This window comes from Panthera pardus, unplaced genomic scaffold, assembly GCF_024362965.1.
Source record: "Panthera pardus isolate Hobbes unplaced genomic scaffold, ASM2436296v1 HiC_scaffold_4, whole genome shotgun sequence".
Classification (NCBI taxonomy): domain Eukaryota; kingdom Metazoa; phylum Chordata; class Mammalia; order Carnivora; family Felidae; genus Panthera; species Panthera pardus.
Window position 1 is genome coordinate 18,203,606 of NW_026526969.1, and position 10,107 is coordinate 18,213,712.

Consider the following 10,107-nt stretch of genomic DNA (forward strand, 5'->3'; position numbering starts at 1 on the left):
CTTCTTTGCCAGCAGAAAAGCATGGGAGCACTGAGGGCCATCTGCCTGGTCCCGCAGGCCTCTAGGGTACCTGTCACCATGCTGCTGAGGGATGTCAAATCGTCCACAAAAGGGGCAGGGACCTCACAGCCCCATGCCAGGATGCCTCTGTTTACCCTTGCAGGCTGCTGACCCGTTTGAGAGGTCTTTTCCCTAACCCCGATTGCTCCTGGAGAGGAAGCCAGGCCCCGGGACACACAGTGACTCAACCACCAAGGAATCAAGAGAATTTACTCCACGTGACACCTGAGTAGGACCAACCACACGTCCTGGTGCTGGAACAGATGACGGAGCAGGGATTTTGTCCTGCTCTTCGACACAGAGTCCCAGGAGGCCCCACGCAGGGCTCTTGTCTCCTCCGGGTCACAGGGTTGTTTTCTGACCTTAGAGCACCGGGGGTTCAGCACTGGACTTACATCATTTCCTAGTTTTTAGAAAACCTTTAACCACCCTGCCTCTGGGGCAGGGAGCTCCCGGTGGCAGCCGGCCAATAGTCGGGCCCACAGCGGGTCTGATCGCCATGACGATGAGGACAGGGACCCCCATCCGTCCAGTACCAGTGCCAGGAGCGTGCTGTTTAGGCCTTTTGACAATGCAGGGAAGAAAGAACCACCTTCTCCACGTTACAGGCGGATAAACAGAAGCTTTACAAGGGTAAGTGACTCACGCAAGCTCCCCCCGGGGGTGAGAGAGAACAGCCCCGGTCCCCAAAAGACGGAAGGAGAGAAGGAGGGAGGGAGGCAGGACAATGACGGTAACTTGCCACATGGTTATGTCTCCACCTGAAACAGGGAATGTTTCTTCTGAACTAGAAACCGTTCTCTCTGTGAATTCCTAGGGATTTGGAAACGCACTGGCTGATACAGGGGCCACCAGCCACATGTGGCCTTTGAAATGTGACTGGTCTGAGGGCACCAGGGTGACTCAGTCAGTCAAGCATCCGACTCTTGATTGCACCTCAGGTCATGAGCTCACGGTTCACGAATTCAAGCCCCGCATCGGGCTCTGTGCTGACAGCACGGAGCCTGCTTGGGATTCTCTGTCTCCCTCTGCCCCTCCCCCACCCCTAAATAATTAAAAATAAAAACATTTTGAAATGTGGCTGGTCTGAATTGAGATGTGCCGTCAATGTAAAAGAAATGTCGGACCTCAAAGGCTAAGAACAAAAAACAAGAATGTAAGATAACTTCGTGATAATGTATATTAACCACACGTTAAAATGCTACTATAGCGAGTTAAATCAAATCTGTCATTAAATTTCCTCTTACCAGTTTCTGTTTTCCTCCTGTGGCTCTGGAACATTCTCGTTCTGTCTTGAATGAGACGTGAACGAAGCCTGTGGTCATCTCGATGTCCTGTTAATGTCTGCAGGAGCGGAGGCACCAGGTACTGAGATTCTGCCTCCTGGCACTGGCCACCGAACCACCCAGCCACCCAGCCACCCAGCCACCCAGCAGCGGCTATGCCCAGAGCCTTCTCTGCATGGCATGTCTGGGATGCACCCTCGGGGGCTCGAAACCTCCTGGTGGTGGGTCTTGTCCGCAGAACAAGGGCCCCCCAAAGACGGCCACATCCTAACCCCCAAGATGTGAAGACGTTAGGTTCCCTGGTAAGAGGGAATTGAGGGTTCTAATCAGCTGCCCTCACAATACGGTGATGCTGAATTAGCCAGGTGGGCCCGGTGTTGTGCCGGGGGCCCTGATTCATGGAAAAGTCTGGGTGCGAGAAGAGGTGACCATGATAGCAGTCCCTTACCAGCACGACCCCCGTCTTGGCCGACGAGCCCCAGCCAGGCCCGTATTTTGGGGTGCCCTCCCCCGGGACAAGTAGGGTTCTGGACGCTGTAAGTGAACCGACCGGCAGCCCTCAGCCCCTCAATCCCCACTCACCTGACTCACCGGGGAGAATCACAAAGCCACTTCCTTGGACTCTTCCCGGCCCACAGGCAAGGGGCACAGCCGCACCCCCCAACCCCCAGCAATGACAACTAATTCAAAACAATTCCATCCAGCCCCTCACCTGAAAGCCCCTCGAAGCGGGTCTGCGATTCTCTCTTACGACACGCAAGTGTCCTCGGCCCCAAAATAACTCTGAGACTTTCCTCTGAAGTTTGCAGGGGGGGATCCGCACACGCATGTCCAGCCCCGGGGCTTGCGTTTGGGCCGCCCCGACCACAGGGGAGCAGCACCGCCTCCTGTCCCCTCGCTCCCAGCCCGAGCCAAACACTTCATCGACGCAGGACACCGTTAACCGACATCGAGCGTCACGCACTCAACACCAAGGCTGAGCAAACAGGGTGTTCTGTTGGAGAACATTCCGGATGTTCCAGAAGCCCGCAAGGCTTTGGGGGCTTGAGCACCTCCCCTGATTCACCCGCAGGAAACTTCGCTGAGCACAGAGCTGGGCTGGGGGAGGGCAGGCCCTGGGCTGGGCTCTGGGGCTGAAAGCTGAACTCAAGATCCCTGCCCTTTGCGGGAGCCTTGTCCTCGGCCCGCGCCGCTGGAGGGAGGAACGCTGGAGCGGCCCATCCGTCCAGCAGTAGGTGGGCCACCTCGGAAAGTTCTGGAGTGAGGGGCCCCTGTCTGTGGCTTGTGCCAGCGACTGGCAGGCCACGCCCACCAGGCCAGGGAGGACGAAGCGTTCCGCCCAGAAGGCCAGTGGCTGAGACCGTGGGAGCCTGGTCTCCGGCAGGTGCACACCAGCCTCCCAGCCTTGGCTGCCCCCGTGACCCCCATCAGTTAATCTCCCGGCTCTGCCTTTCGGGTCTCACTTCTTTATTCTTTTCTCGTACACTTTCCGTCGCGTACCAGAGAAGAGTCGGAACAAAGCAGCGAGACTATTGGCAGCGAGAAACACCCTCGCGATTCTGTGCACACATACCCCAGGTGCATCGCCAAGCGGAGGCTGCGGTGAGCACACCCGCAAAGTGACAGACCGACACAAAGTAGAACAGTCCCGAAGGTGTAAAACCAGGGCTGAGGGCGTGTGTGTCCAAGATGACTGGCATCAGTCGATGGGAGGCCGGATTTGTGCTGTGCTGCTGATACCTGATGTGTTTGTTATAATTAGTTTCCCGTGTATTAATTGCACACACGCCTCTTGACAGAAGTGACACGCTGGTGGCAGCGATGTGGGCTTGAAGCCACGGGTGACTTCTGATCGAACCCTAAAAGTCACATCTGCGGCCAGAACCTGAGACACGAGCAGAGCCCCTGGGTCATTTCTGTCACAGGAATATCTGGACAGAACGGCTTCTTGGAGCCGCTCACGTAATTGTGTCACCTTGATGTGTGACACGCGTAGTGACAGTTTCCCTGGGTCCGCTAACTCGCAGCGGACTTTACGAGGACTTTGCCTCAAGGCTATTGGCAGCCTGAGTTTGATTCTGCAGAGGAGGGGAGGGAAGGCTGCTCATAGAGCTTCTGGAATTCAAACCAAACGCTCCATGCACCAACAAATGCCAAGAGTGGGGGCGAAAGTTTTAATTTCTTTAATGTTTATTTATTTTTGAGAAAGAGAGAGACAGAACGTGAGTGGAGGAGGGGCAGAGCGAGAGGGGGAGACACGGAATCCGAAGCAGGCTCCAGGCTGCGAGCTGTCAGCACAGAGCCCGCCGCAGGGCTCGAACTCACGGACCGCGAGATCATGACCTGAGCCGAAGTCGGCCCCTTAACTGACTGAGCCACCCAGGCGCCCCATCTCCGGGACGCTTCTTAAGTCTACAATTTTTTCATAATAAAAAGTTTTCAAATGTTAAAAAAAAAAAAAAACAAGAAAAAACTCTGCTCTCCCGCATCTCAGCCACCGCACTCCTGGAGTGGGGGGGCGGGGGGCACCCCCAGCGGTCGCTCGAAGCTTCACCTCCGCCGTGAATCGTGTATCTGTGGTATTTAATGGTCTCCTACCTTTGAGCTGTCAGGGTGTCTTTGTCAGCAGAGCAAAACATTGATTTTCTGCCCGTCCATCTACGGCGAAAACGGACGCGCTGCCTGCAGCCTGCGATCCGAGCCGGAGGGACAGACCCCGGAACCCGCACGGTCCTCCCAACGCTGACTCCTACCAGGAGCAGACAACGTGCACACTCACTCTTTTCCGGTGAATCACCTTTCGCTGCAGGTTCACTTCCAGGGCAGAAAGGCAAAGCGTTCTTAATCGCCCCTCAGACAGGACCTGTGCGTGAGTGCAGGAGAAAATAGACGCTGAGTGTCCCTGGGAGAGGAAAAGAATTAAACAAGCAGTGAGAGCCAGAGGCTCTCTCCTCCAAAACACAGCTCCACCCCGGGAGCTGGGCACGCAAACATTTGCACAGGTGAATACAACCTAGAAAAGGAAGTCGACCGAAGCGCGTAGGGGTGGGGAGTGGGGAGGAACGGTCCCACCGAGCTCCAGGCCACGGGCATCTCAAGGGAAGCAGTCACAGCCCGGGTTCACACACTGACCCTGCTGGCGACGCCGGGCCTTCCCCAGTGACCCGGCCATGGGACGGCTTCGGCCCCTGCCATGCAGGAGCCCAGGGGCCTTCAGTGGAAGGCCTAGAATTAAGACCCGATGTGACATCCTGCCTTGACACCTGAAACCAGGGGGCCTCGAGCGACCGAGATGGAGGCCTCCTCCAGCTCCCACGGAGAGGCTCGTCCTTGTCAGACGGAGCACAGCACCTGCTCGGCCCTGAACAGCGGGCTTCAGGTCCCTTGTCAGCCCACGAGATTGTTCACACGACCCCGTCAGGTGCTCCCACAGGAAGGGGGCACCTCGCCCTCTTGCTACCACAAAGCCTGCCGCCCACAGCCCCGGCGGGCTCACTCTGTTCCCAAGTGCAACTGCCGTGGCCCTGCGTGGCTGGGCCGTTAGTCCACGTCACTGGTAAGCCGCGACTGGTGTCATCTGTCCAGTATCGGGTGTTGAGCGTCCACTGTGAACAGGAGGTGGCTAAGACAGGCCTCCCTGTCCCCACACGCACCCGACGTGGGGGTTCTCAGCTGGGGTGATTTGTCCCGCTGTGGGATGCTCCACGATGTCTGGACATCTTTGGTTGTCACAAGCAGAAAGGCGCAAAGACGTCCTTCACTTGGGCTCCAGAACAGCATCCTCTCCTGGCTGCCCTCCTGTGCCAGCGGCCACAGCTTCCCCGTCCCAAGGCTGGCTCTTCCTCCGGCCCCTGACTCTAAATGTTGGGGGACCCCAAGGCTTCTCTGTCCCGTCCTCAGCCATCACCCCCGGGCGAGGGAGAATGGTCTCGGGGTTTAGACTCCCCCCTGCACGCTGGCGCTCCCAGATGAACATTCCAGCTGGAGCTTCTCTCCACTTCTTCACATTTGAGTACCCGACTTGTGAGGCAGCCCCCCAGCCTGGAGAATATATTTACACGTCATACGTCCAGTAAGAGGCTCATATCTAGACTTTATAAAAAGCTATTACAATTAAAAAAAAAAAAACAGACAATGCATTTTAAAAATGAGCAAATGGGGGCACCTGGGTGGCTCAGTGGGTTGAGCGTCGGACTTCGGCTCAGGTCATGATCTCACAGTTTGTGGGTTCAAGCCCCACGTCGGGCTCTGTGCTGACGGCTCAGATCCTGGAGCCTGCTTCGGTTTCTGGGTCTCCCCTCCCCTGTTCATGCTCTGTCTCTCTCTGTCTCAAAAGTAAATAAACATTAAAAAAAGAATAATAAAAAAATAAAATAAAATCAAAAGGAAGGGGGCACAGATACACCCCGCGGCGTGGATGAACCTTGAGAACATCACCTTCAGTGACAGAAGCCAGTCACAAAAGGCCACCTATTGTATGATTCCACTTATATCAAATGTCTGGAATAAGCAAATCCAGAAAGACAGGAAGTAGACCAGTGGTCGCCAGGGGCCAGGAAGCAGGGAGTGGGGTGTGATCGCTACTGGGTATGAGACTTCTTTTGGGGGCAATGAAAATGTTCTAAAATTGAATGTGGCGGTGGCCGCTTTAAATGGGTGCATACAGGGGCGCCTGGGTGGCGCAGTCGGTTAAGCGTCCGACTTCAGCCAGGTCACGATCTCGCGGTCCGTGAGTTCGAGCCCCGCGTCAGGCTCTGGGCTGATGGCTCGGAGCCTGGAGCCTGTTTCCGATTCTGTGTCTCCCTCTCTCTCTGCCCCTCCCCCGTTCATGCTCTGTCTCTCTCTGTCCCAAAAATAAATTTAAAAACGTTGAAAAAAAAAAATTTAAAAAAAAAAAAAAAAACTCTTGCTATCCTTGAGCACGCGTTTTGTAAGTGAAGTCCAACGAGACAAGAAAGCATCCTCAGGCCCTGGACTCTCAGCGTGCAGGGTACCTCCCGCCACCTCACCGCCCACCTCGGGCACCCACTCCTCAACCTTCTCGGGCTTTGGACCTGCCCACAGGGTCGCCGGATATAACACAGGATGCACAGTTAAATTCAGATTTCAGATAAACAAAGAATACATCTTAAATATAAGCATAGGACACGCTCAGGCGAAAGAATTATCGATTTATCCAACATTCAAATTTAACTGGGCATCCTGTATGTTCACTTACTAAATAAAAAAACTCTCCGCACTCTCCCTCCTCCTCCCCACCCTGCAACTATGGCTGCGCTGAGACTAGGTGGCGAGGGAGGGGAGACGAGGGTCCCCGGTCCTCTGCACCCCCAGCGACACCCTGGTCCTGGCAGGTGTGAGCCTCTCACCTACTCCCATCCAGCCAGGTACCCGCGTGCCCAGGTGTGGTGGTTTAAAGATCCTTGGGGTGGCCCAGGGGTGCCTGGGTGGGCTCAGTCGGTTAAGTGTCCCACTTCAGCTCAGGTCATGATCTCAAGGTTCATGAGTTTGAGCCCCGCATCGGGCTCTATAGTGACAGCTCAGAGCCTGGAGCCTGCTTCGAATTCTGTGTCCCCGTCTCTCTCTGCCCCTCCCCTGCTCATGCTCTCTCTCAAAAATAAACTTAAAAAAAAGACACCTGGGGTGGCCCTGTCACCCTGGCTTGGCGCCTGGACCCATGGAAATGGGGTGCTGGCCTCGGAGTACCCCGGCCAGGGCGTACTCATCGGTCCTGGGCAGGCAGGAGGGCCTCTGTCAGGCTGGAGCGTGTGTGTGCCTTCATGAGTCACCGGGCCCCTGGGTGCCTGTGACGATCCTCAGTCACCCGCAAGTGTCCTTGGCTGGCTCCCTGCCTCTCTTCCTCCTCCCAACCTTCTGACTCTGACCTGCCTGCGTGTGCTCTCTGCGTACAGCTGAATCTCCTCTGCGTGTGCACCCTCAACACAGAGCACGGGCCCGTCAGACAGGGGACGTGACCCTGTCCCCGACCCGGCCCTGGCCCCCCCGGACTGAAGGTGGCCTCTCGCAGCCTGGGGAGCGTGACCACCCTGCTTAGAGGAAGGCTGACAAATCTGCTCATTCTTTTTTATTCCAAGTCACCAGAACCTGGAGCTGAAAGAGACCATTAAAACCAAAAAGCAGAGGGAAGGGGGAGGGAGCAAGAGGGAGCCAGGAACGGAGGTGACCCAGAGGGTCTTGGGTTATGATTTTTGTTTTTTTGGGTTTTTTTGAGAGAGAGAGAAAAATAGCCGGGTGGGGGAGGGGCAGAGAGAGAGAGAGAGAGAGAGAGAGTCCCAAGCAGGCTCCACACCCAGCACAGAGCCCCACGCGGGACTCAAACTCACAAACCACGAGATCATGACCTGAGCAGAAATCAAGAGCCGGGCACTTAACGGCCTGAGCACCCCCAGGAGCCCGTGGGTTACAACTTAAATGCCCACCCCTGGTTCTGGCCAGGCTTGCCGCTTCTTGCCCCTCTCAAGAGTGCGACGTGGCTCTGATTTTTTCCCTAGTCTGGGCGGAAGGGGTTCTGGAGCCTCGAGCATTCTCTCCAGGCATATCCTCAGCTGGGGCAGGGACAGACACACAAACCACCCCAGGACGTGATTGCAAGAGGGGGCACAGGCGAATTCCCACCTAGGGCCGGTCGGCCCCGCGGGCCCGGCCTCCCCAGCGGCCCCGGGACCCTCTCTGGAGACCAGCCTTCCCCGTCCGACTTCTGCAAAAGCCCCGGCTCCCACCTCCTCCTGGAAACCTTTGCTGCAGCGACCCCGCCTCCACCCTCTGCCTCCTGGATCCCGAGGCGCCCCTTTGGGCCCCACACACCCCATCAGGATCCTGAGAGAGGAAGGGTCTGGGCTCCGGACCAGGCAGATCTGGGCTGAAGGCCCGGCGGGGGCTTTTCTCAGCGGCGAGGGCTTCAGTGAGGTCCTCACAGCCTCCGTCTTCTCCTCTGTAAAATGGGAATAGTGGTTACACTCACCTCTCGAAGTCCATGAAGACCGCCAAGAAACACGGCTTGCATGGCACGGGGATGACGGGCAGGCGGCCTCGGTGACGCTGTCCTGGTCAGCACCCCACCGCCAGCTCCAGGTGCTGTTGGCCACACCAGCTTCCCCCACCCCCTGTCTCAGGCTGGAAGGAGGCAACCCGCCCAGCCCTGGGAGCTGCAGCCAGGCTTCCCCTGGAGGAGACAGAGACAGAGAGACATACAGAGACAGAGAGACAGAGAGAGGGAGGGAGGGAGGGAGGGAGAGAGGGCCGGCACGAGGCCCGTTTCCTGCAGTCCCGGGAGCGTCCCCTCCCCTTCCGGGTTTGCTCACCTCGGAGGAAGCCCCGCCCAGGGGTGGCTCGCAGGGGCAGGGTCTCTGCGCCCGGGGGCCCACGGGGCCCACGGGAAGGGGGCTTCACCCTGCGGCTGCCTGGCTCGCCCTCCGCCGCCCCCCTGCGATCTTATTCTCCAGGGGCCTCCTGCCAGGCAGCCTGCTTTCCCCTCTTTGGAGGGAGGACGCACAGCCCTGTGCTAGCGTCTGCGGAGCCCTGTCCGGGGCGGGGCCGCCCCACGTCCAGACGGAATGAGCGGGTGCTCGGCCCTCGGCCCTGGGGAAGGAGACTCACACACCCCAGGGCTGCGGGTGAAGGGGCTCGAATGAGGAGCGTGACCTGGTATTGAGAGGAGGGCCAAGCCTGCTTCTCTGTGCTGGCTGGGGGAGCATTGGGGGCGGCCAGGGAGCATTGATGGCAGCCGGGGAGCACCGCGGGTGGCTGGGGGAGCATGGGGGGGGGTGGCCAGGAAGTACTGAGGGCGGCCAGAAAGCACTGAGGGGTAGCCGGGGAAGCACTGGGGGCAGCCAGGGAGTACTAGGGGCAGCCGGGGAGCACTAGGGGCAACTGGCGAGCACTGAGAGGTGGCTGGGGAGCATCGAGGGTGGCCAGAAAGCACTGAGGGGTGGCCGGGGAGCACCACGGGTGGTCAGGAGAGTACTGGGGGCAGCCGGGGAGCACTGGGAGGCGGCTAGGGAGCACTAAGGGCAGTCAGGGAGCATCGAGGGTGGCCGGGGAGCACTGGGGGTGGTGAGGGGAGCACTGAGCGTGGCTGGGGGAGCACTGAGGGTGGGCAAGGCTGCAGCCCCCAGCCTGGCAGCGGAATTACCCGAGAGCTTGTTACGCAGAAACCCATAGCCCCATGGACCCGTGGAGACTCCCCCAGGTGTGTGGTGCAGCCAAGCCTGCAGAGTCTGGGCCATCTTGCTAGACAGCAGCAGGTGACTCAGCCCCAAATGGAGAAAAGCCCAACAAGTGGAAACAGCCAGCCACAGGCTGTGCCACAGGCACAGGCAATGAGGTCACTGCCACCCCCAGACTCTGACGCCTTGGGGACCCCAAACAAAGGCAGATCCTGGGGTCATTGCTTTGGGGTCTGCGATTGGTAGAATGATGGCCCCCCCAAGGTGTCCGCATCCTAATCCCTAGAGCCTGTGAATATGTGCCTTATGTGGCAAAGGAGACTCTGCATCTGGGATTAAGTCAAGGAGCAGATCGTCCTGGGTTATCTGGACAAGCCCAATGTGTCCTCACAAGTGTCCTTAAAAGCGTTGACCTTTCCCTGGCAGGTCATGGAGATCAGGAGCACGAGAAGGACTCCTACCCACTGTTTGTGGCTTTGGAGAAGGTGGAGGGGACGGGAGCCAAGGAGTGGCTGGGCTCCAGAAGCTGGGAGTGGCCCTCAGCTGATAGCCAGCATGCAAAACGGGCCTCAGTC

General features: G+C 58.0%; 2 long non-coding RNA genes across 2 annotated transcripts; one reads left to right on the plus strand and one right to left on the minus strand.

Moving 5' to 3' along the window:
- The first annotated feature begins 320 nt into the window (after positions 1-320).
- Positions 321-1,140, plus strand: LOC128774726 (uncharacterized). Its single transcript, XR_008419150.1, has 2 exons — positions 321-693; positions 878-1,140. It is a non-coding gene; the product is annotated as an uncharacterized LOC128774726 (long non-coding RNA).
- Positions 1,141-2,796: 1,656 nt separating this feature from the next.
- LOC109278127 (uncharacterized) lies at positions 2,797-8,629 on the minus strand. Its single transcript, XR_002085506.2, has 2 exons — positions 8,329-8,629; positions 2,797-5,065 (listed from the first exon to the last, which is right to left on the minus strand). It is a non-coding gene; the product is annotated as an uncharacterized LOC109278127 (long non-coding RNA).
- Positions 8,630-10,107: the final 1,478 nt, after the last annotated feature.